At 43.1% G+C, this 26,291-nt stretch overlaps 1 long non-coding RNA gene across 1 annotated transcript; it reads left to right on the top strand.

The window, feature by feature from the left end:
* The first annotated feature begins 162 nt into the window (after window positions 1–162).
* Window positions 163–25,792, top strand: LOC308482459. The gene is made up of 4 exons (XR_013989278.1): window positions 163–315; window positions 7,361–7,437; window positions 21,483–21,576; window positions 25,511–25,792. It is a non-coding gene; the product is annotated as an uncharacterized lncRNA (long non-coding RNA).
* Window positions 25,793–26,291: the final 499 nt, after the last annotated feature.

Below are 26,291 nucleotides of genomic sequence, written 5' to 3'. Positions count from 1 at the left end.
GTTCGTTCCCTCTACCGCCACCACCAGCGCTAGGCCGGGAGGGGAGCGCGCTCGGCTCTCTTTCTCCAGCGGTTGCGCGCGCACGCGCGCTCGCACACACACACACACACCCTACCCTGCCCTCTCCCTCGCGCGTGCGCGCGCACCCCGGCTAAGGGCTGCATCTCAGAAAGAGAGAGTTGGCTCGCTCTCCTTGCGCACGCGCACGAGACCTCGCCTGACGGGAGAATGAGCGGCGTTAGGTGGAGGGAGGCTAGAATTAGATGGATTTGTGGCGCCTCCTCAGCTTTTGGATGTACCTCATCATTGACTGAGGTGAGACAAGATTTATTCCTCTCACCTAGTTAATCTTGAAATATATGGTTGTTAACTTGGGATCTCCTTTAATAATAATAATAAAGATAATGTCCTGTGATATTTAAATTAACAGGAAATAATAGTAAAGTTTGACCATTTAAGGCAGAAATGTTTACGAAATTAACTTCCAAGCTAATTTTAATAAACTTTCAAAATTATTTATTTATTTATTTATTATTCTCATTATTATTATTATTTGCTTCCCATGAGGCCTCTGGAAGCGATTTGCAATGTACAGTAATGACGTATGTAGAAGTTATGTATATAGAAACCGCATCTTCATATAAAAACAATTTTAGGGACAACAGCAGCAAATCTAGAAACAGTTTAAAAGAACGCATACTAACTGAGAAATATTTTTAAAGGCTTTTTGAAAGAGGACTGAAATTATTATTATTATGTTGGATTATATTCCATTTTTGCTTGACTCAGAGTAGACCTATTGAAATCAATAAACATGGGTAACATTAAGTCCATTAAATTCAGTGAACCTACTCTGAGTAGTCCTGAGTAGGATTAACATTGGATATGATCTATAATTTTTTTTGTGTGTGTGTACATACAGTACTTTTTTGATTAAAAATAAAATGTGCTGCTACAGCACAAAATGGTTGACATGGGCAGTGGAAAAAGAGGTGGTTGCACCAGTGAATACATCCACACACACTGTTATTATATCAGGCTACAGGACACATCGTATACATTTATCATATTTTTGTTTGGCTCACCTCTTGATCTGGGTGCCTAACACTGAACAACAGACCACGATTTGGCATAATGTGTTGGGTGCTTCCTATTATCTTCTTGAGTTAGAATTCCACACCACCTTATTTCTCTTTCTTTCTTTCTTTCTTTCTCTCTCACCCACCCACCCACCCACCCACCAATCAGGCAATAACAAAGAACCCACCCACATTATATGCCAGGGATAGAGAACCCTCCACTCATAATCACTGAGGGACTACTACAACTCCCATAATCCATGACTGTTGGTCATACTGGTTGGAATTATAGTCAAACCCCATTGCTGTAATAACTGTGTTTTAAGGGCATGTGTTCGTGTGTGCTGGTCTGGCCTTGCCCAATGGAATATGCCTTCCCAGTGTGCTTCTTAGCCTAAAAATTTCCCCATTCCTGATTTAAATTATCATTTAACCAGAATGAAAGTACTGTAATGGAAACATTCAAGTGAACTATCTGTTTTAAGTATTAGATTATCTATTAATTGTTGTAATAAATGACATTTGTTTTGAATTATGGAAATGTTTGATAAATTCTGCTCATAAGTTTAGTAATACTAAATAATGTAAATCAACTCTGATGATTTATAATTTCCTGAGATTGGAGGACAATTACTTTTGCATTCCAGTACATTAGGTGCAGTAAAGTAGATACAGTCATTAATTACCTTGGGTGCCAATTACCTTGGGTGCCAATTCATTAGATAAGGAACTGTTTGCTTATCTGCTAAATCAGTATTCGTGATAATGAATTTATTGTTATTAAATTCTATGATTTCCCATGTACTTAAATATGCTCTTACCTATTGACAGCATTTCTGGAGGTGAGCAATAGCCCCAAGGCTTCATTTTGCTTCTCTGCCGCCACTTAACAGACTGCGTTGTTAGATCACTTTCCCAATAGCAGGGATGGGGACATGTGGCCCTCCAAATGTTGTTGGCCTGCAACTCCCATCAGACCCAGCCAGCATGGCCAACGGCCAGAGATGTTGAGAGGTATAGTCCAACAACTTATGGAGGCACACATTCCCTACCCCTGACAAGTAACTCATGATCTGCTGTCATCTTGTCCAGGAGAGGCTAGTCCAATACATGCATTACATGCCTGCAGGAATGCATTCACACAACAATTTATTCCATTTTCCCGAAAAGGCCTGTTCTCATGTTGCCACCCTCCAGAGAGGGTCAGGACTAGCCTCTCCTGGACAAGATGACATGTATTGGGCTAGCCTCTCCTGGACAAGATGACAGCAGATCATGGGTTACTTGTCAGGGGTAGGGGATGTGTGCCTCCATATGTTGTTGGATTCAAATTTGAATTCAAATTGTAACACAATAAAAACTCAATGTAAGAAGCAATAAAAATATGAATTAAAAGTCAGTAGGAATATTTAATGTGATAAATGTGCCATCTTCAACCATAAATCCACAGATGCTCTGCGGACCACCTGAATGAAACTCACAGACCATTGAAGGTCTGCGAACCAGTTTGGGGACTCCCCTTTTAGACGGCAAAGTGAGATATAAATGATTGGCAATAAACAATAGCTATAACTGACAATAATCACAACTCTTGTCCTTCCTTCCCTTCTTTTTCCACCCTCTTTCTTCTTCCAATCCAACCCATCATTCTTTCATCCCACCAGTTTATCCGAACTACTGTGTTAGAAATCTGGGTTTTATGCACAAAACCTTGCTCTCCTGTTGGCTATAATACAAATAGCCTGTTCATTTAGCCTATCTGATTTGCATATTCATAATTGGACTAAACTCTATGACTCCTCCAAAACCTCCTGCGATGCTGTTGTCTTCTCCTTCCGCTATAGCTCACTAGTCACCCTAGTGTAATATGGCTTTGGGCAACAAGTGTAAAACGAGGGAAAATATTTACAAAATTAGGCAATGTTTTAAATGCCCCTGCTTGAGACCAATTGCAAAACCTTTTATCATGAGAGTACAACACTTCAGAAATTGGCAAGAAACTGAGGCCAAATGAATGAGCCTCTTTCCAACTGTGACTGAGATTTGGCAGACATGACTGGAGGTTCCTCACTCTTTCTGAGGTTGAGAATTGTTGGGAAACTAGACAGCAGCGCTCCCAATATTTGATGAAATGCAGCCTGCACTATGGAAAGTAATACCTTACCTTGGACTGCACAGCCATTAATACTCTTAATGCTCCCTGCCATTCATGCTAAGCATCTTTACAATGCTGTTGAATCACTGTGTCTGGGATTCCCAATCATTTCTTTTCCCTGAGCTGCATATTCTGAAAGACCGCATTCCCAGGACTGGAAGTGTTTTTAAGGTAGGGTGGGGTGGCAACTCAAGGCAGTCCACCTGCTTCATTATGGAACTTTTTTATTGATGTATCACCATGTCCCCCTAAATTCCATTCACACCCTTGACTATGGTGTGACACAGCAGCCAGCGTCATTGGGCATGTTGCCGCTGTGTATGCAGATGTGCACTTCTGTTTTCCCTACGGTTCCCCCATGAAAACGACAGGAAAGAACTGTATGCCAGAATACAACCCCAAATTTCGTCCCAGTGTGTGATCCATGAAAACCTCAGGGATCTTGCATCTTACAAACCTCCCACGATTTTGCAGGTTAATGGGGCTGCAAACAGATATTGTTCTGGAAGCAATTACAGTGGTGCCTCGCAAGACGAAATTAATCCGTTCCGCGAGAGTCTTCGTCTAGCGGTTTTTTCGTCTTGCGAAGCAACCCTATTAGCGGCTTAACGGATTAGCGCTATTAGCGGTTTAGCGGCTATTAAAGGCTTAAAGGCTTAGCGGATTAGCTGCTAAAAGGCTATTAAAGGCTTAGCATCTTAGATAAAGGGGGGGGGAGTGAAAAAAAAATCTCAAGACTCGCAAGACATTTTCGTCTTGCGAAGCAAGCCCATAGGGGAATTCGTCCTGCGAAGCAACTCCAAAACGGAAAACCCTTTCGTCTAGCGGTTTTTCCGTCTTGCGAGGCATTCGTCTTGCGGGGCACCACTGTAGCACAGAAATTAAGGCTAAACTTCTACCACATTCCTGTAGATTTCTAGAAGTAGTGTTTAAGTCACGCGAAAGATCACATAAAACATGTAAACTATCAGATAAGGAAACATCAGGAAAATGGAATAAGGTGCTGTCTGAATGCAGGCTGTGTCATGTTGCACATCTGAGTGCCAAAGAAGCATAATGTTCATTGAGATGAATGCCTACAGTGACAATAGTTCATTCAAGGAAGGTAATCTCGTTTTAGAAGCCTGCCACCTTACAGTGTCACTTCTGCTTTTAGGCTAGGGAACCTTTTTCAATATGAGGGTTGCATTTCCTTGTTGGCAACCTCCCAAGGGTCCCACACTAGTGGTGGGTGGTGCCAGAGGCAAAAGTGAACTGAGCAAAATATATGATCTTGTACAGTAAGCTATGCTTCAACCATGCAAAAATCAGCTTTCCATGCATGCATGCACTCACTTGTCCCTATATATACACACATTTCTTCATCCAGGCAAACAAGAAGCATTATCACAGTTCAAAGACATATTCCAGCAAGGCAAAGTACTCAAGGGGGGGCGTGTCCTGGGAAAAGTCTCAGGAGCCTCATAAACTTGGAGAACTACATTCCATTCCTGGGCCTATGGTTAGTCATGAGGGCCAGATAACAAAGGCTTGAACACTGCATTCTAGCCCTGGGCTTGAGATTCCCTCCTCCTATTCTACTGTTACGTAACAAACCTTGGGGCCTACAAGCTTCTTTTTCATTGGTGAAGTCACTATAATCATATTATTCTGAGTCTCATGAGATGCATTTGGAAAGGGTTGTCTCCTCTGCGGCAGGATCATTCAAAGAAAGTTAATACAGTGGGATTATGTTAGCTATCCAATTTGGTATGGTAATATTGAGCATTGCCAGCAGTGTCTCCTTAATTCTATTTATTAAAACCACTGCATTCACGATAGGCTGTGGTGTTCTATTACTTTGTCCTCAGAGAGTTGGTTCTGTGACCAGTGTCCTCCTTAGAAAATAGGAAATATGCTCTCTTGATTTTGAGCCAAAGCGCTCTAGATTTCATCCGTGCAAGGTTAAATATATGCCCCAAAGTAAACACAAAATTAAATACAAAAATCCCTTAAGCTCTTCTGTTTGAAATACAGTAAATCTCAAGCCTCCTGCCCCCCCACCTTATTCTTAAAAAACAAAAAAAAGTATTATGGAAGATGATACATTCAGAGCTCTGCCTGGAAGAAAATTTATCACTCATCAGCTCATAAAGATACCCTCTTCCAAAGTATTTTGATCTGTATGTCTGCGTGTATACACATGAGGAAATGACATGACCACAGTGTGCAGTGAGGCAGTCAACTGAAATCCTTTTGTAAGCTCTGTCAGTGCTTTTGGTGGATACTGCTGAAAAGTGAATTTTCTCTATAAACGAGCTAAAGCTGGCGTATTGTCCGGACATCTGCACAGAGTAAAATAAACATCCATTTCAATAATGTATGGAATAAATCCTGCTCGAGCTGGCCTGGAGGGGATAAACAGAAGCATTACACAGCACATCCTCAAGCAAAGGGTGGGGCATGCACTTTTCCTGCCAGCCAGATCTGGACACCACCGATTGCATCATGGAGAGAGAACATGCTTTAAATTTATGCTGTGCAGCCCGAGGCACTGTCTCCTGTACGAATGCGCCTTGCTGTGTCTGTGAACCAAAAGTCCCAGCTACATCTCAGATAGCCTGCTTTTTCCTATGCCAGTGAGGCTCATTTTGTACTCTTAATAGCCGACTGTAGGACAGTTGGATACAGTGCTGGCTCAAAGGTGTGCAGGGACTTAGGGTAACCATTTACGCGTTATCTTCCCCCTACCCACCCAATGGAAACGTACCATAGAGAAAAGAGGGCATGCATTTGCATAAAATCAGCATATGCTAAGGTCTATGTGCAAATTTAGAAATAATGACTGCAATTCAAATAGAAATACAGCCCGTCTCACAACAGTGAGGAAGACTTTGACCAGGTAGCACACGTGCCTGCTCAGTCTGCTGTCCAGCTACTCACTGTTCCTGATTGACAATAAGACTCCTGATCTCCCTTCTTAGGGGTCATTTTATCTTTAAACTGGACATGAACTGGGCAGCCCTTCAGATCAAGGACATCTTCAAATAGAGAACTGCCCTCCTATGCTTCTTCAAACATTAGATTGTCCTCTATAAAGTAGGACATGAGACTACTCTAGAAAATGCTCAGTGGGGCCTCTATCACTTACAAGTCACGGCTGTCATCACTGCACACTGAGTTCTCCATTCCATCTGGGCATGATCTGCACCATTGCCCAGCAGAAGGCAAGACTATGAGGCTCCAGTGGTTTAGGTTTAGTATGTTCCCAGTTATGCCAGCCCCTGGTGCTAGGGATGCATCGTTTCCCATTCTACCCCGTAGCTGCCACATACAGAACAGTTTCTGTTCTGTTGCAGTTCATCTTTCGCCAAAAACTCTCCACACTGGCAAAATGTAACTTATGATATTCCACCCTATTATTTTCAGTGCTAAGGAAATGCAATGCAAATGGGTGTGTGGAATCAATTACTAACATTTGTGGACTGAAAGCAACAACAGCAGCAAATACCAATCTTATTCACTGGATTCATTTCTGTTCTGGGCATGGGATGAATAAGTGAACATCAGCAACATTTTCATTCCTGTTTCCATTTTTGTCTGAATTCTCCAACATCCCTACCTGACGCTGGACCTGATTATGTTTTTCTAGTATATCTCTGACCTATCAGTGCAGGCTAGTAACAGAGAGTAGAGCCTTCGGCAATATATCATGAGGCAGCCAGGGCAGTAACGCTTCCAGTGAGATCAAGGATTTTACCAGTATGTCCCTAGTTTCCTCTGTGAGTCATTGGGAGGTTTTGCACTTCCAAGATAGGAAGTCAATCCGTTTTAATGCCTGTCTGCTCAAATGTAATTCCTCAGCTGTCATATTGACAAGCAGATCCTTCAGCTTGAGTCTGTAAATAACTGATGTCCACCCACCATTCCTTTTATCACCTTTCTGATTATTACAGAAGCTCATTTTGGAAACCCCTCAGAAGAGTAAAGCCTGGAGATGATGGATGTCGAAATCTCCAGATTTCTCCCTTGAGCTCCTTGAACCTAGTAGACAAATTTAATTAGTACCCAACTTTGAATCTCCCAACAAGAAAGAAAGAAAGAAAGATTCTTAACTAGAATCGAATGTCTTCAATTTTATATGCAGGATCCCAAATTCTCTCTGGAATAGCTGTAGGACAACAAAGGGAATAAAGCCCAATGCTGAAGTGGCTGTAAATTACAGTAAGTCTCGCTGATACTGCATGATTTGTCTTTTCTTTACTTCTAGCCCTCCTGTTAATGAGATGCTCCACAGGGGTAAAAGAAGTAGGGAAGGGAAGGGAAAAGGAAGCAGAGAGCACTTTTGATGAATTAGTAGGGGCGAGGAATAAATGGATCTGGGAAATGAAAATGTCATCAGGGGGACACATGTAGTAAACTACTGAATAAAGTAACTTGCTCACCAGGGCCCAGAAGGGCTCTCTTGGAGCCTTCATTACATATCTTAAGGTACCAGGTGAAAATGTTACTTTATAACCAGGCTTTCGGCTGTTAACAATAACAATAATAATAATTTATTTATATGCTACCCCTCTAACTGGGTTCCCTATGTTAAGGTTACCAGACGTCCCCGTTTCCCAGGGACAGTCCCTGGATTTACAAATCAGTCCCCATACAAAATCCATTGAAATTGAAAAGTGTCTCTGGATTCATTGAAAAAAATATGGTAACCTTACCTATGGCCTTTTAAATGTGTTTGTGGGAAGGGTTTTATTGGTTTGCTATTTTTAAAATGTGTTCCTATTTTATATTTTTATTTTGTGAACTGCCCTGTGATCTTTGGATTAAGGGCAGTACAGTGGTACCTCGGGTTACATACGCTTCAGGTTACAGACTCCGCTAACCCAGAAATAGTACCTCGGGTAAAGAACTTTGCTTCAGGATGAGAACAGAAATCCTGCTCCTGCGGCGCGGCAGCAGCGGGAGGCCCCATTAGCTAAAGTGGTGCTTCAGGTTAAGATCAGTTTCAGGTTAAGAACGGACCTCCGGAACGAATTAAGTACTTAACCCGAGATACCACTGTATACAAATTTAATAAATAATAATAATAAATTCTTCAAACACGTTCCCTCCAGATGTCTTGAACTACAATTCCTATCACCCCCATACTTCAGACTCTACAATTATATGGTTCTATGAGTTGTAGTCCAACAACGCCTGGAGGCCACACATTGTCAATATATATGAGCGTATATGAGTGTATATATATATGAGTGTATATATATGTATATATGAGAGTGTATATGTGTGAGTGTCGTGGACCAGGAGTCAGCTTCACTTGCTGAACAGTAACCTGAAGGCGGAGTGACTCCATCTGCAGCTGATCAGCCTTCAAGGACACAAAGGAGAAGGTGCTGATGAGAACTAGGTGGCTTCAGCCTTCTTAAGCAGAGCTTCCAGCAGCAGTCAGATGCTGGTTACAACACTTGTGGTTCCTCGTTTTATCTTGCTGCTTCCTGCTCATTTTGACTCTTGACCCCAAGATCATCGGATCCCCTGACCCCTGGATCTACTGCCACATGGATTACTGTTTGCCCGATCCTAGGGCTGGACCTGACTTTGGATGTAGATTCTGCCTCCAGGCAAGTTCACCTCAGAGTCTCTTCTGGTTGGCTGGCCTCCCACTCCACTGAGCCCTGCACATTGCTCAGCAACAAGACTATGAGTGTGTGTGTGTGTGTGTGTGTGTGTGTGTAAAAATCAGCCCCCCACCTTTTGGGGACCAGAGGCACATCTGGAAATCTTAAGAAACTGTCATGGACACCACAAAATACCCACTTCCAAAAAGATGCTCAAAAAACCCACCCCCAAAAAGGAGGGGAACCAAAATTACACAAGGCAAGACATATGTGCCAAAACAAAATACAGGCAAAAACAGCCCCCTCTACCCCAAAAACAATAGGCAACCCTCCCCAACCAAACCAAGACACAATTCTTAAAATGTGAGAGGAGCAGGGGGTCTTGGCAGCCACAAATAAAGGCAATGTGGTGCCAAATTAGAGACCACTACTGTAGAGTAAAAGTTGTAATGCAGCAGTACATTTTAGAAGCAATTTTGAGGGTTTTTTGTAGGGGCAAATGAGTACAAATGATCTTCCTGCAAAATTCTAGAGTGTAGGAAAGTATGCTTATTTTGCCATCTCTAGTGTTCCAGAAAGAGAGATTACACACTGTAGATTAAGTGTTAGAACTAAGACAGTTGCTGCACAAAACTTTGCTATTATTTGCTACAGTGAAAAACTTACCTAAACTACCAAGATAGCTGATTGCAGTGGAGGGTGGAGAGAGAGAGAGTGGCAAAAATCCACTATATCTTTATACTCCCAAATTTAAGAGACAAGCACCTGCTACATCTGAGATTGACTTACAAATGCCTGAAGCAAGACAGATGATAAACAATTGTATGTGTTTTTTTTGCTTGTTTTTTATTGACAGCATAAAATTCTAAATTTAAACTGCCAGATAGGAAGATGTTGCATGGATTTTAAATGATGCTATATCTCACATTTATGAGCAGTCTTTTAATAGAAAAAGAGCCCGTCTGGTGTCTGTGGCTGATAGCAAGCAAGTTAATGCAGCACTTTGGGAGTGCAGAGAATAATGTGGACAAAATGACTCTGTACTTGAAGGCAGATGAGAAGTAATTGTCAGCGATGACTTTGGAAGATAGGAAGCTGCCTTTAAGTGAGTCAGACGGTTGGTCCATTTAGCTCAGTAATGTCTTGAGCAGTACTGGATTTAGGGTGGGGTGGGCACAGAGGACACTGAGCCAAGGGGGCACAAAAGAATAATAATTTTTTTAAAAGGAATTATTGTGAAAATGAGAAGTATTTTGGGGAAGGGTTCCAAATTTTGTCCTCTCTCAGGGCGCCATATTACCAAAGTCTGCTACTATCTTGAGACGCTGGCAATAATGTTCCTGGGCTTCCTAAAGAGTCTTTCCAATTCATACCTGGAGATGTCATTTGGGATTGAACCTTGGATTTTCTCTCTACAAAGCATTTGCTCTACTAATGAGGCATGGCTCTTCCTAGGGAAGCTGCCTTATACTGAGGCAGGCCATTCATCCATCTAAACCAGGGGTCAGCAACCTTTTTCAGCCATGGGCCGGTCCACCGTCCCTCAGACCATGTTGTGGGCCGGACTATAATTTTTTTGTGGTGGTGGTGGGGGAATGAACAAACTCCTGTGGCCCACAAATAACCCAGAGATGCATTTTAAATAAAAGGACACATTCTACTCATGTAAAAACACACTCATTCCTGGACCGTCCGTGGGCCGGACTGAGACGGCGATCCAGCCCACGGGCCTTGGGTTGCCTACCCCTGATCTAAACTGAGGAGAAACACATCATCTAGACCAGTGTGGGGGTGCAGCCTGGAGAGAAAGGGTGTGGCCTGAGGAATGGGCATTGCCTGATGAGATACCTGAGGGTCAGACGAAGGGACCTGGAGTTCCATATTTGGACCTAGGCTCACAACCTCTAGTGTACATATTTTAAAGGAAGGAAGGAAAATGAAATAAAGGAACAAGTAAGTCCTATGTTGTCAGCTGTCTGGCATCATCTCCTATTTTGAGCTTGGCCACACCTGATAACAAAAATATTACTTGACAAATGGATTAATAGAGAAATTGACTGACAGAAGTTACCGTACATGGTAAGCAGGTGGAGAATCCATGACAGACCTGCCTCCGCTTCCCATGCCCTGCTGGGTCCCACTGCCTAGGGAAGGAGGTTGGGAGCAGCCTTTTCTCCTAAGCCTGATGAGTCATAACTCAATAGTAGAGCACAGACATGGCATGTATAAGGTCCCAGATTCAATCTCCACAATTTCTGGGTAGGACTGGGAACATCCTTTGCCTGGAGAGTCACTACCAGTCAGTATGGACAATGCTGAGCTGGGTGGACAAATGGTCTGACTCAGTGCAGTTTCTTGTGTCAATATTTAATTACATCCTTTATTCAGAACTGCAAGGACTAGAATAATTTTGAAGGAAGGGCCATCTGCCTTGCATGCAGAGGGTCCCAGTTTTAATCTTTGTCATCTCTAGGTAAGGTTGGTAAGGAATCCTATCTGAACCCCCTAGAAAGCTGCTTCTAGTAGGTGGACCAGTGGTTTTACTCATTAGAACACAGCTTCCTTTGCTCCTAAAGCAGAGGGGGGCGGGGAGTGGAGTCTGGAAGCCTGGACATCCAATGCAAACCTGGTGCAGACCCCGTGTACTCATAGATACTAGGGCAGCAGCTACCATCCTTGAAATGTATGAAGTGGGTGTTGGATAAAGAGAGTTTGGCAGATTAGTTGGCTGGCTTGTATAACCCTTTTACTCATTCTTGGAATCCCATCCTAGAATAAAGGAAATAGCTACACTCTACTGACTTTCAGATAAGCACAATTGGGACTAATTGGCCTGCCCCAGACTCATTGAGCCCAGACTCTTGGCAGTCTCCATGAAAGGAAGATGAAGGAGGCTGTTGGAAAGCAACTCAACAGCTTTGGCTTTGAGTCCCTTGGCTGGGCCTCAGATATAATCTGTAGCCTAAATTTACTTGCTTTTTGTGAGCCTTCGTTCTTCCTTGTCCTGCTCTGAGCCTGCTAATTATCCAGAGTTCCTTCCCAATATCATAGAAACATTAATCCATCTAGCTCAGGATCATCTGCTCTGACTGGTAGTGGCACTCCATGAATTCAGATAGGGGACACCCCCAGCCTTACCTGGATATGTTTCTGGGGCTTGAATTTGGGACCTTCTGCATGCAAAGCAGATACTCTACCACTGAGTTATAAGCATTCCCCATCCTCTTTGTTGGGTCATACTGGAAGTAGAACATTGACAGCCCTACCCATGAACTTGCTAATCCTCTTCTAAAACCATCCAGGTTGGTGGCCATCACTGCATCTTGGGGAAGAAGATTCCATAGTTTAACTATGTCCTATGTGAAGAAGTACTATATTTTGTCTGTCCTAAACCTTCAGATTCATTGGATGGCCTCAGATTCTAGTATTATGAGAAACTTCTCTCTGTCAACTTTCTTCACACTGTGCATCTATCATGTCCCCACTTACTCACCTTTTTCTAAACTTAATAGCCCCAAATGTTGTAACCATTTCTTATAGACAATTTGGTTGTATCCCATGAGTTTCAGAAGGGTACTCACTATGTGAGCATAACTTACAGTGGGTCTCCATTAATACCTGGAAACAGCAGGAGTCACAAGAGCTTCAGTAGCTGTATTTATGAATCAATAAAAGGTCAACATCTGCATAGATCAGCTAGCGCTTGGTACATGGGTAAGACTAAGAGCTTGTCCACACTTCTGCTTGTCCAATGCTTTCTAGGTGTTAGTTTGAGCAGTTTCTCATTTGTCCCACCATTCTCCTCAGGAAAACCCACTGTTTACCACAGAAATGGGGGGAAAGTAAATCTGCAGAAAAACTGATTGACATTTGTTCCGATTTAGCGATAAACAGTGGGTTTCCCCAGCGGAAAGTGGCAGGACAAATGGAAGTGTGGTCAAGCCCTATGATTCCAGCTAGTTCCCACTGAGCTACGGAGGGATGTGCAAAATTTCTCAATTTCAATTTCTTTTAGTTTCTCATTTCCTCATTCCTAAGTTCATTTTTCCTGCATTTCCATATCAGTTTGCTTAAAAAAAAATTGTCATGAAAATTCATTAGCATTTTAGTTCAAATTTCTCAAGGCGGTTTAACAACCAATCTCTTTCCCCAAGGAACTCTTGAGAATTGCGGTTCTGCAAGAGGGACAGGTGTCTCCAAGCAATTCCCAGCACCTATAATAGACTACTACGACTCCCAGAATTCTTTGGCAGAAGCCACAGCTACTTAAAGTGATACCATACAGCTTTAAATGCATGGTGTGAATGTGTCCTGTATATGGAAGGGGACATTCCCACTGAAACAAAACAAAGGGCCTTCTCTGAATTTAGAAAATAGTGTTAGGTAGTGAGTATAGCCTGACTTTCTCTCTGACACCCTCGTTTGCTCTATCAACAAAGCCAGCCTACTCCCTCAGCAAATAAATCATTATTATTCTATGTATAACCTGACTAATGCCTTAATTTTCCCATAGCAGAATCCTAAAAGGGTTTCATTTCTTCATTTTCCCTATGATGCATAGCATAGAGCATAGACAAGTGGAGACAGGGGCGTGTCTTAAATAAATCTCAGCAAAGCTAACTGATAGTAATTTTATCTCCAAAGAATAATGCAAATGGAGCAATCTCATAGTCAGGCACCTACAAGATTTTCCTGGCAAGACGCCAGCTTTGACTCACAAATGTTCCTTGGCTAAATTGGATCCAGATGTTTACATGACATAAAATATTAACAAACATCTCCCAGGGGCAGGCACTAGTTATTGAGCTAGTAAATTAATAAACGAATCCAAAAAAAGAAAGAAAAGAAAAATCATTAGGGTGGCACCCAAGTCTTTAGCCAAACATCAGCTTTAGTTTATTTATTTTAATAAAAGAAGGATGTGTTATTCTAATTTAATTAATTACAGCTATTTAAAAGTAATGTTTGCCTAGGTTATTACTGAAAGGTTATGCAGGATAACATTTAGGAAAGCAACCCTTATCCTGTTTATGTAAGTGATTAAAATTGTACTGCTTGTTCTTTTCTCAAATGTTTCCATGCCCCCGGCCCCACCTCTCATGAAGAAACAGGGTTGAATTAACAATTATATTGAGTATGCGGCAGAGATGAGCCCAACTCATGTGGAATGTCACTGTTGCAGAGATTGTCTAGAGGCTCATGGAGAAGAATAGCGATGGCTACTGGCCATGATGACTATGCTCTGCCTCAAGGCTCAAAGGCAGTAATACTTCTGAGTACTAGTTGCTAGAAACCATAGGAGGGGAGAGTGCTCTTGTGCTCAAGTCCTGCTTGTTGGTTTCCCACCGGCATCAATTGGCCATAGAATGCTGGTCTAGATGGGTCATTGACCTGACCCAGCAGAGTCTTCTTATGACCTTATGGTCGTCTTGTTCCTATCCTATTCTCCGAAGCAAAGCTGAGAATATAGTGGCAGCCAAGTTGGAGAGGGCTGTGGGGAAAGTTATATTCTAAGCAGTTTGGCTGGAGGCTATATACAGTTCTGTTTATAAGGAGCAAAATCACATCTTTCTTTAAGTGCTCATGAGTACAGTCGTACCTTGGAAGTTGAACAGAATCCGTTTCGGAAGTCTGTTCGACTTCCAAAACATTTGAAAACCAAAGCACGGCTTCTGATTGGCTGCAGGAAGCTCCTGCAGCCAGTCGTAAGCTGCAGAAGCCCGGTCGGATGTTCAGCTTCCAAACAACGTTCGCAAACCGAAACAGTCACTTCCGAGTTTGCGATGTTCAGGAGCCAAAACATTCGGGAACTAAGCTGTTTGACTTCCAAGGTATGACTCTTACGTCAAGCCAGGACTGTTGTTGGGCAGGGTCAGCCTTGGGCTGCTTGCACACATTTTATTCTAGAATCGATGGAGCCTGAGTCCTTGCTTTTCGTACATAGTCCACACACAATCTAGATCTATTTCATTTCTTCTTGTTGTTATTGTTGGCATCCGTTTATCTCGAGAGACAACCGAGCGTGCCTCCTGGGGTGAATCTCTGCAGAGCACAAGCCTGGGCAGTGTATATGGAGGTCCTAGGCTGCCCAGTTGTCAAGGCCCCACCTTGGCCTCACTGATGAGGCCTTAGGGACTCTACTCCAGAATTCTTGCTCTATAGGACTCACTTTTTCCCTCCTAAAAAGTAAGGGGAAATGTGTGTGTGTCTTATGGAGCGAATGCAGGCTCCGCAGCTATCCCAGAAGCCAGGATAGGAAGAGGGATCACTGCTTTCACTGCGCAGCAATCCCTCTTGCTGTTCTGGCTTCTGAGATTCAGAATATTTTTTTTCTTGTTTTCCTCCTTATGGTCTGGTGCGTCTTATAGGGCGAGAAATACGTATGTAGGGTTTACTCCTTATCCTTTCCTTCTCCCAAAGATGTACCACAAGGGAGAGGGTACAGATTTTCCCTCAAGGTTTACCCCCAAAGCCTTTCTCACAAACGAGTATAGCTGCATGATGGGAAATGTAGTTCAACAACATCTGGAGGGCCCAAGGTTCCCTATTCCTGGGATAGAGACACTGTAATCCTTTGCTGCCCAATGCTGCTGTGGTTGGTTCTCCTCCTGGGTAAAAACCTTGATCTTTTCCCTCTGTAATTAGCCTCAAACTGGTACATCCAGTTTAGGCAGGTGTTCCATTTGGTTGCCACTTTTGCAATAACCACAGCAGTCAGTTTGGGATTCAGCATGACTTTGCATCTTAAAAATGCAAGATACAGTTGGCACTATGAGAGTGAGATGTTATTGGGAACTGAGCTTCACTTTTTGTTTCGTTTTTGCTTTTGTTTCAGAAAGTGTGTGTCAGCATTAAGTCACACATCAGTGATGGGAGGAAGAAGGCAATAAATCTAAAGTTCATTGGATCATTTGCCGTAATTTCATAAGACAGGAATACAGGAATATGAAGGTGACTGCTTCAGTGTTGCTAATTTGCGACCTGGGTGTTATCTTTAAAAGCCAGTGCAGGCCTGATTTATATATTAATTTTTTTAAACCACCACATTTTAAGCAACACTAGGGGCTCAGCTATACAGCTGCAAATAAAAAGTTTTAAGTGTGTTGCAAAGTGCAACATACAAATGTGACACTAGGTGGCAGCAGTGAACTATGGACAATTCAATGTATTTTTCAAAACTTTTTAAAAACACCATTCTCACAGCATTTTTTTATGTGTGTAGATTCCACCTAGGATAAATAAGAATATTAAACTTTTCCATATATGGTTTTCCTTGATCTTTCTTTGTTTTGGCACTTTTAATTCTTGTTCCCAGCTTTGAGAATCACTGTGCCAAAAGGTGCCAAAAACATCCCCCCACTAGACAAAAAAAACTCCAAACACCACAAACCAAGCTAACATGAAGCATGCTATAACTATATCTTCACACATTCAGAAATTTCTCCAAAATACCTATGACATAAATGCTTTTCAATTTCAAGCAGAAAGTGGGAGATTAATTTAAGCATTCCCTTATTAAAACTGAAATGTAAATAAAAACAATCATATTTGCCATTGTATTAACCAATTACAGTCATTATAGAGAAAAGTAATTAGGTTCCCCTTAATAGAGGAAATATTAAATTGGCTTTTAATGATGCCCCAATTAACGGTTGTTATTGCTGCAATCAAATCAGGATTTTGTGTACTTATTAGTGTACCAGACCTAAGTCTAACAGACCTAAGAAAAGCAATCTCAGTCGTATCCAGATACTGTCCAGGACAAATCAAGTCTTGGACAGTGTCTGGATAAGACTGTGATTGCTTTTCTTAGGTCTCCTAGAGTCACCAACAGTGTTGCCTGAAAGCCATTTCTTCATCATCATCATCATCACCATCATCATCATTATCACCATCAGTAGTAGTATACCACCCTTCATCTGATGATCACAGGGCAGTTCACAACATAAAAATATAAAATGAGAACACAAACTACACAATAAAACAAAAACAAGCCCCCCCAAACCCCCCTCCCACAAACACATTTTTAAGGCCATAGAATGTTAATCAACCAAAAGCCTGGTTATAGAGAAACCTTTCCACCTGGTGCCTAAATATATATAGTGGTACCTTGGGTTAAGAACTTAATTCGTTCTGGAGATCCATTCTTAACCTGACACTGTTCTAAATCTGAGGTACCACTTTAGTTAATGGGGCCTCCTGCTGCCGCTGCACGATTTCTGTTCTCATCCGGAAGCAAAGTTCTTAAGCCGAGGAATTATTTCTGGGTTAGCGAAGTCTGTAACCTTAAGCGTATGTAACCTGAAGCGTATGTAACCCGAGGTACCACTGTATAATGAAGGTGCCAGGCAAGCCCCCAACCCCATGGAGAGCATTCCCCACCCTATGTAAGCTTTGCTGAGTTCTATGGCCTATTGCAGGTGTGGTGAACCTTTAGCATTCCAGATGTTGCTGAACTACAACTCCCACCATCAGCCCCAACAACACGGCCAATGGCTGGGGATGATGGGAGTTGTAGTTCAGCAACATCTGGAGGGACAGGACAGATGTTCCAAACTCTTAGCTTCCAGCATTAGCAGAGATTCTCAAACTCTGGTCTGTGGACATTGGTGGTCAGCGAGCTCCATACAGGTGACTCACAGAACTGTCAAGGCACTTGCTAATTGTTTGTTGCTATCTCTGCAGCTAACCTATCAATTCATGCAATCACTTTTAAGGCATCTCTATCAGTGTCCTCTGTTAGCCTGGGAACTTAATGTGGTTGCAAAATAAATTGGCGGGGAGATAAAAAAAATTGATTGACTGCCAATGCAAAATCACATTCTCTCTATCCAGCATTCTGCAAGTTCCTTTACAAAATACTTGGGGGTGGGGGGAGGCTCTGTCTGTTGATCTCTTTTCTTGTTGTTTTTTTAACCCATCCTATAAAGGCAATATTCAGATCCTAACCATTTGGGGGATGGGACAAAAAAAAAAACATTCCTAATTAACTGGGTTATCTATGCACTCTTTGTGATCTTGACATTTCCCATGATTGCATGGCATGCGGCAAAGCATATCCCAGAAATAGAAATTTCCATTTACTTTCTTCTGTGCTACGCAGGAATATCTTGGCATCAGTTCATAATACATTAGCTTCTCAGTAATGCAATAGCAGAGCTGGCTATCTGGCCTCAGCTAAGGCTATTTCTGAAGCTTATTTGATTTTCTTTTTAGCAATATTATAAATAAAGAAACCATCCAGCTTAACCACTGATAAGCAGATAATCTGCTTGGGCAAGCAACTTGGAATCTTGTTGAAATTGCCTTGTAGCTGAACCTCAGGATCTCAGACTCTTGCTTCACTCCCCACTCAATCCTGGGGAGGGTTGATGCGGTTTGGGGGCAGTGATCCAGATGCTAAGGAGGGGCCGAGGGATCTGGCAGGGGAAAATCTTGCCTTGGTCATGTTGGACATTCTGAGAGTGGAGGAGGAATCGGGTGGTGCAGCTGCACCTCTGCCTCCCATCATCAGAGCATTTTGCACCATCAGGGAGGCACCCGAGGATGGATAGGCCAGTGAGCTGATCAACGCACCTCCACTTCCAGGTATACAATGCTGGCTGCACCGACTTAAGCAGACCCAACCTACTCACAGGAGGGATTGTTTGCTTGCTTGCCAGAGGCTCCGGACACCAACCATGTAAATGACTGCACCCACCCTACTCTTCAAAAGATGAGCTCAGGGTGTGTGTCAAGTGTTGGGGACAATATGTTAGATTACGCCTAGCCACATGCCATAGTGCTCTGACTTGTGTACCTTGTAACCTGATTTATGTTTGAGCTGTGTAGTGAATTCTAGAAAGCAAAGCCTTTGACAATAATTCAGCTGAGAGTACTGCACCTACAAGCGCCTCAGCCTAGCTTGAGGAGCACAGGCCAGGCCACGCTGGACATTTCACCTCTGCCCATTCCCCACCCCTCTGCATGTGCAGCCTGCGGCAGCTGCCTAACTCTTCCTAATGGTAGGGCCAGCCCTCTCACTGCCGCTGAACTCAGCAAAAGGGCTTTAATTAAACTACTTAAATGAAAACAAGAGCACCATGTTCCAATAAGCACAGTTCCAAGGCACGAGAGTATTTATTTGCTTACCCTAAGGTTACCAGACGTCCCCGTTTCCTGGGCACAGTCCCCATATAAAATCCATTGAAGTTGAAAAGTGTCCCCGGATTCATTGAAAAAAATCTGGTAACCTTATCTTACCCTCTTTCGAGTATCATTCTTGGGATAATCTGGGGGGCGGGGGGTTGTGTGTGTAACATCTAGAAGCCGGGGGTGGGTTTTGTCCCGGGAAAGATCCTGGTGAGCTTGCATAGGAAAGGCTCCATGCCACGTTATGTAAGGGAGATATTCCCAAAGCAGCAGCCCAGGGCCCCATCCCGTAGATTGCATAACAAGTTCAGGGAACGAGCCAAATGTTCTCTCTGATGCAGGAGTGGAATGTTGGTTGGGCGTTTTGACAGCCACCGCTGGCGTTTCTCTTTGGTCTTTTTGGAGTAAACAAGGCTTTCAAGTGCCCTCTGTTAGTTTACACGTGCCAGATGATTGCGGCTGGATGCTTTCCCTCTTCCAATTTCACAGGCTAAATAGAAAAATTAGGAAAACACACGCTTATCCAAAAAAAGTGGTGGGGATAGAGAATGTAAAGTGGTTGGGGCGTATTGGGCACAGTCTTTAGCACTTAAGACAGGGGTGGAGAACTTCTGATTTTGGGGCCAAATGTGGCCCTCCAGACCTCACTGTCTGTCCCCCTCAGGACTCCTCCTAGGCCACACCTCTCACCAGCTCTGCTTTCCATCCTCCTTAAGGGTGAAAACCACCAAACAGTAAAAAAAAACAACACAATTAATCATTAGTATGATCTCTCTCTCTCTCTCTCTCTCTCTCTCTCTCTCTCTTTTATCTATCCATCCATCATTACAATAAAAACATCAAAGTACCAGCCCTTTCCTTAAAAACAATCAGTCCCCTCTATCACATCTCTTCTTTATTTTCACCAACTCCATTCCCTGCATCCAGTAGTGTTTGAAAATGGGGGAGCAATTTAAGATAAAACAAAATATAGAAGGTTTTGTTTATCAATAACTTGCATGGGTGGCACCAGGGAAGGCAAGTACCTGCCAAACAATGAGCTCGCCCCTCACTGTTGGACTTCTGTCATTAAAATATACTGTTATTTTTATTTCACAGATCTTAACATGCCCATCTAGAAATAGACTTTGCCTCATCATGTGTGTTCCCCCAGAACTTTTCAGGTGTCATCACTGATAACTGATAAATTGACATTTAAGTGAGTTAGGATTGTGCAGCTGCATTTCATGTTCACTCAATGTTTTAATATAAGGATGATTTTAATACAAACAGGAGGCCAAGCACCCAGCACACAGAGGTATTTGTTGGGGGCTATGCACCCCACTGTGGGTTAAACTACAGAGCCTAGGGCTTGCCGATCAGAAGTTCAGCAGTTTGAATCCCCACAAAAGGGTGAGCTCCCGTTGTTCAGTCACTGCTCCTGCCAACCTAGCAGTTCGATAGCATGAAGTGCAATTAGATAAATAGGTACCACTCTGGTGGGAAGGTAAACGGCATTTCCGTACGCTGCTCTGGTTTGCCAGAAGCAGCTTAGTCATGCTGGCCACATGACCCGGAAGCTGTACGCTGGCTCCCTCGGCCAGTAAAGTGAGATGAGTGTCGCAACCCCAGAGTCGGCCACGACTGGACCTAACGGTCAAGGGTCCCTTTACCTTTATGCACCCCAGCAGGGCCCACCAGGGCCCTCCCAAGCACCTGCTGCTGCTGCTTGACTCCCAGAGGCTGCACTGCTGCAGCTTCCAACCTCCTCTTAATGCTTGTGTGAGAACCTAAGAAGAGTCTGTTAGATCAGGCCAATGGCTCATCCATTCCAGCATCCTGTTTTCACAGCAGCCAATTGGGTGCCTGTGTGGAACCCACAAGCAGGATCCGAGCACAAAAGCACTCTCCCTATTTGTAATTCCCAGCAATTGGCATTCAGAGGCATGTAACCTCCAACAGTGGAAGTAGAACATAGCCGTTGTGGCTATTAGCCATTGATAGCCTTTTCTTAATGTTTGCCTGTGCCATCACCAGGGCACCAAAGTGGCAACAGGCAGGCTGGCCAGGCTACCCCCTTCTGAAATATCTGTAACCAGGCCTGACAATCTGGCGCCTAATGCTTAGCTTAAACTAAAAAGAAACCAGCATTGTCGAGGGTTTATCTCCACCTACTGGTGGAAGGTTACACCTGTTTTTCCAAACCCATTTGCGGTAGGATTTCCAAAGCACGCCTTGTTTCTTGACTGGCTGAGGCACCCTGCAAGTTCACAGCATCTATCTTGATAAAACATATTTCACACAGGCATGGAGAGGGTGAGGTCTGTCAAACTGGCCCTTGGAGCTGTCCTCAGGGCGTCTACCCTCCCCAGCCTTGCTTCACACCTTCAGTTTCCCTAAAGAGAGCTAAAGAGTGTGGAGTCCAGAACCAAGATGCTATGGAATGGATTGTATGGGAAGAATTAGGTCATGGGTTGGCATTGTGCAAGGAAATGACTGTTATTTGCTTGCTTGCTGCTTTTTTATCTTTCTTTATAGACAGAATAAGTTTACATAAAAAGAGGAGAGGAAGAGACAGAGAGACCAGCCTTACAAACAGGCTTACAAACAGGAAGAGAAGTAGAGGGAAAAGGTAAAGGCAGCTGTGGCTCAGTATTTCACAGCTGGAACAAAGCGCTGAGATATAAGCATTTAAAGCTGAGCTTCCCTTAGGTAAAGGTAAAGGTACCCCTGACTGTTAGGTCCAGTCGTGACTGACTCTGGGGTTGCGGCGCTCATCTCTCTTTATTGGCCGAGGGAGCCGGCGTACAGCTTCCAGATCATGTGGCCAGCATGACTAAGCCGCTTCTGGCGAACCAGGGCAGCGCACAGAAATGCCTTTTACTTTCCTGCCTATTTATCTACTTGCACTTTGATGTGCTTTCAAACTGCTAGGTGGGCAGGAGCTGGGACCGAACAACGGGAGCTCACCCCGTCACGGGGATTCGAACTGCCGACCTTCTGATCGGCAAGCCCTAGGCTCTGTGGCTTAGACCACAGCGCCACCCGCTTCCCGAGCTTCTCTTAGGAACACAGAAAACAGCCTTACACCATCAGATAATTGATCACTCTAGCTCAGCCTTGTCAACACTTTGAAGATGCTCAAATTCAGGATGAAAGGGAGAAACGTGCTAAGAGGAAGGCACATTTGGCAAACGCTCACCGTGATCAACTCCTGCCTGGAAACCTATGTCCTTACTGTGGAAGGATGTGTGGATCCATAATTTGGCCTCCACTCACTTATGGACTCACTGTTAAGACTGTTTCATGCAAGACGATCTTTTTTTTTAAAATAATATTTTTATTCATTTTCCACAAAAGATAAAAAAACAAAAAACCATTTTTTATACAATCAATTCACATTTTATCACACATTCATCTCTTTTTTGGACTTCCCTCAGCTCCTCTGCTGATCATTCGTTTGCATCAATATTATTAACGCATTTCTTAACTTAGTATTGCCTTTAGATATCTCCTTCCCTCCTCTTATTTTCTTTTTAACAATATTCCTCTGTTTTTCACAGAGTCTCTTGAAAACCAACAAACATTATCTGTTCATCACATATGCCTTTCAGATAATCTGTAAATCTTCCCCAGTCCTCGATGAACTTTTGGTCTCGTTGATACCGAATCTTCCCTGTTAGTTTGTCCAATTCTGCATAATCAGTCAATTTCAGTCTCCATTCTTCCACCGTCGGTAATTCTTCCTGTTTCCATTTTTGGGCCAGAAGTATTCTCGCTGCTGTAACTGCGTATTGAAAAAGTTTACAGTCTTTCTTACTTATTTCCTACCAATCCCAATAAGAAGGCCTCCGGTTTCTTAATAAACATATATTTCAACATCTTTTTCAATTCATTATATATCATTTCCCAGAAGCCTCTCACCTTTTTACACTCCCACCACATATGATAGAATGTCCCTTCTTTTTCTTTACATTTCCAACACTTATTACATGTTTTGTACATTTTAGCTAGTTTTACTGGCGTTATATACCATCTATATACCATTTTCATCACATTTTCCTTTAACGCAGTACATGCCGTAAATTTTAGTCTTTCATTCCATAATTTTGACCATTCATCATATTGTATATTATAACCAAAATCTCTGGCCCAATGTATCATTACCGATTTAACCTCTTCATCTTTTGTATACCACTCCAGCAACATTTTATACATTTTAGACAAATTTTTATACTCATTATTCAATATCTCTAGTTGAAATTTTGATTCTTTTTTTCCATATCCATACATTTTACAGTCTTTTTTAAACATTTCACAGACCTGATAGTAATGCAACCAATCATACACAAATTCTTTTACTTCTTCATAGGGTTTCATTTTCCATTTCCCCCCTTCTTTAACTGTCAATTCTCCATATGTTATCCACCTCCCCCTCATATTGATCTTTTTTACGCTCATCACTTCTAAGGGTGAAATCCAGTGGGGGAGTTTAAATTCCAACAAATTTTTATACCTGTCCCATACATTTATTAACGACCTTCGGAAGATGTGGTTTTCAAACCTTTTATGAATTTTCTTCTTTTCATACCATATATAGGCGTGCCAACCAAATCTATTATCAAACCCTTCCAGATCCAACAATTCTCCATTTTCTAATTTAATCCACTCCTTTAACCAGCATAAGCAAGATGCTTCATAATATAGTTTCAAATCTGGCAGGGCGAAGCCACCTCTTTCCTTCGCATCTGTTAGTAACTTAAACTGAATCCTTGGCTTCTTACCCTGCCAGATATACCTTGATATTATCTTTTGCCATTCTTTAAATATTGATGTCCCCTTCATGCAAGACAATCTTACTCCGCTACAAGTGATCGCCAAAGAAGTATCAGCAGCCGCAGTTTTCCAGGGTTTGAGGTGTGAGTCCTTCCTAACCGTCATGCATTGAACCTAGGGCCTTCTGCATGTACCTACCACTGAGTATGGCCCTTCCATCCAGTCCTACCTTTGGTACTTGCATTTTAAATAGCCACCTCTGGCTGCTCTGCCCTCCCTGTTCTGCAGTATATCCTTGTTGGGGGACACACTGCTTTGCTCTATTATTGGACAGAGGCTTCACTAAGCAGAGCTTTTAGTTATGTTTGTTTGGGGTTGTACAGATGTCTTTCTTTCATCACTCCATCCTAGAACTGAATTACATGCTAAAATGACTCTGGGATAAGGGAATCAGTGGAAATTGTTGCTTCAGATTGATGGTCCACCACTGACAGAACACTCATGATGCAATATAAGCAGCATACAAGCAGTATCACTTGGAACACCATGCCAAGATTCTTCATATCTCGGAGTCCAATGAGCAAGATGCCACATAAACACAACTAGATTCAAATGACATCATTACCAGGCTACAGTATTATTTTTGCAGGCCTGGTTTCCAGCAGCTTGATCTGCTAACCAATTAAGCCAGAGTGCTTGGAACAAAGCCAGCTGAGTCAATTAGCTTAACCAAAGACCTGGACTTAAGCTGCTCTGTAAATCATCTTGTTCAAGTTTCACAAAATAATGCAGCCCCTTTGTGGTCGCAAGATTGTGGTCCCAAGCTTTCAATAGATGAGGTTCATTACCAAAGCACAACAGTACAGGAATGTGAAATGCATGTATGAAGAAAGAGGAAACTCGTAGCAGAACCTGCGTTCTCCTTGAGCTGACCTGCCTGAATTCACTGCACTACTTGCTTGGGCCTTAAAGCTCTTCCCTTTCCCTTGCGTATCTTTGAGATGAACTCACAGCACCTCCCAGAATTGTGCTTTCCAACTGTCACCATCTTCTTCCTCTTCTTGTTATGTTTTTGCAGCAATCTTGGTTGAAACTGTTTCATAAGATATTTCCTGTTGATTTGTTTGCTCGAGTATTTTGACCATTTTCATTCAGAGGATCTAGAGCGGATGAAGTCCTGGAATGTCAAAACCAGTATTGTTGCCCTCGACAAAAGTTGAGGCGAGGGTGGGGGAAGGCAGGCCTCTAAATTCCTTCCTAGTAGCAATGACAAGATGCCCATTGCCATGCCCCATCTCACCGGCTGCTCAGGGGTGCATGAATAGGGTTGCCAGACCTCCAGGGCTGACATGAAGTCTCTAGGCTTGCCAGGTCCCCTCAAGGCAGCAGAGGGAGGACTTGTGCCTTGCAAGCATCATCCTGGCAGGAGCTGGTTGCAAATTATTTCATTGACTCTCTCATGAGTCTTCCTACCTCCTCTCTCCCAATTAACCTGTCTCCAGGGCTCAGTGGTGGGAGTGCAGAGGAAGGATCACGAGGTACCACTCCCCATGACACCCACAAGGGACATCCCAAAATCTCAGGGTTGGGCACTGAAATCTCAGGGTCTGGGGTGCTCCTGACCTGGAAGCCCCAACAAGAAGAGGTGTGTACAGAGTTCTGTAAGCACAGCACAGTTGGAAATGAAAAATAACAATCTCATTGGTAGGATGGATACAGTTCTTGTTTAGCAGTTTGTGTTATGAGCCAAATAGGAAATAAAACTGGCCTTTTCTCACTTGTATTTTCAGACCAACTACAAGAAAGGGGGGAAATATGGGTTCTTTCCCCCTCTGCTATGTTGCGGCCACCAGCTCTGGGGAAGTTGTACTGAAATGTCCACTGCAGGATAGCAGCAAACCATTGTGAGAAATGGAAGTAACCTTCCTCGATCGAAGCAGCACTCCCAGGGTCCGAGAAGCATTTCCCCCACAAGAAGGCCACTACAGCACCCTTATGTTGAGGGCTGACCCCTCAAGCCTGGTGCAGGCCTTTCATGGTGTAAGGAATAAAGCCCCATTACTGAGAAATCATGCAGATTGTCATTTGTTTGATCTTTTGCTAAATTCACCATGCTTGCAGCAAACGTTTCAAAGGGCTATTTTGCTGGTGTTATTTGTGGGTTAGAGAGATGGGCATAGGGTGCACCAGAGCTCACCAGCACACTTCCAGTGAACTTGGTTACCACTAACACTTTTTAGGGTTCTGGCAAAGTATGGTGGATTTGGGGACCTTGGCCTTACGCAATAAACACAGGGTCTTAAGCAAAAGCGTACAGTATCACTTAACACAGATTTGTTATTCCTTAGGCAAGGGTAGCAAATGTGGAAGGTATGTTGGACTACAACTCCCATCATGCCTAATCATGGGGTCTGAAGGCACAGCAGCCACCACCTTGCTGGGGCCCAGTCAATGTCTGGATGGGTGACTGCCTGAGAACCACATGTATACCCTGTTGGGTCCCATGATGGAAATAAGGTAGGATATGAATGTAATAAAGAAAAACCTGAAGGGTATCAGGCTGCCCATCCC

Source organism: Podarcis pityusensis (assembly GCF_964106645.2).
Source record: "Podarcis pityusensis genome assembly, chromosome: 8".
Classification (NCBI taxonomy): domain Eukaryota; kingdom Metazoa; phylum Chordata; class Lepidosauria; order Squamata; family Lacertidae; genus Podarcis; species Podarcis pityusensis.
Note: the sequence above shows the minus strand (reverse complement) of the source record. Positions and strands in the feature narration are given on the sequence as shown.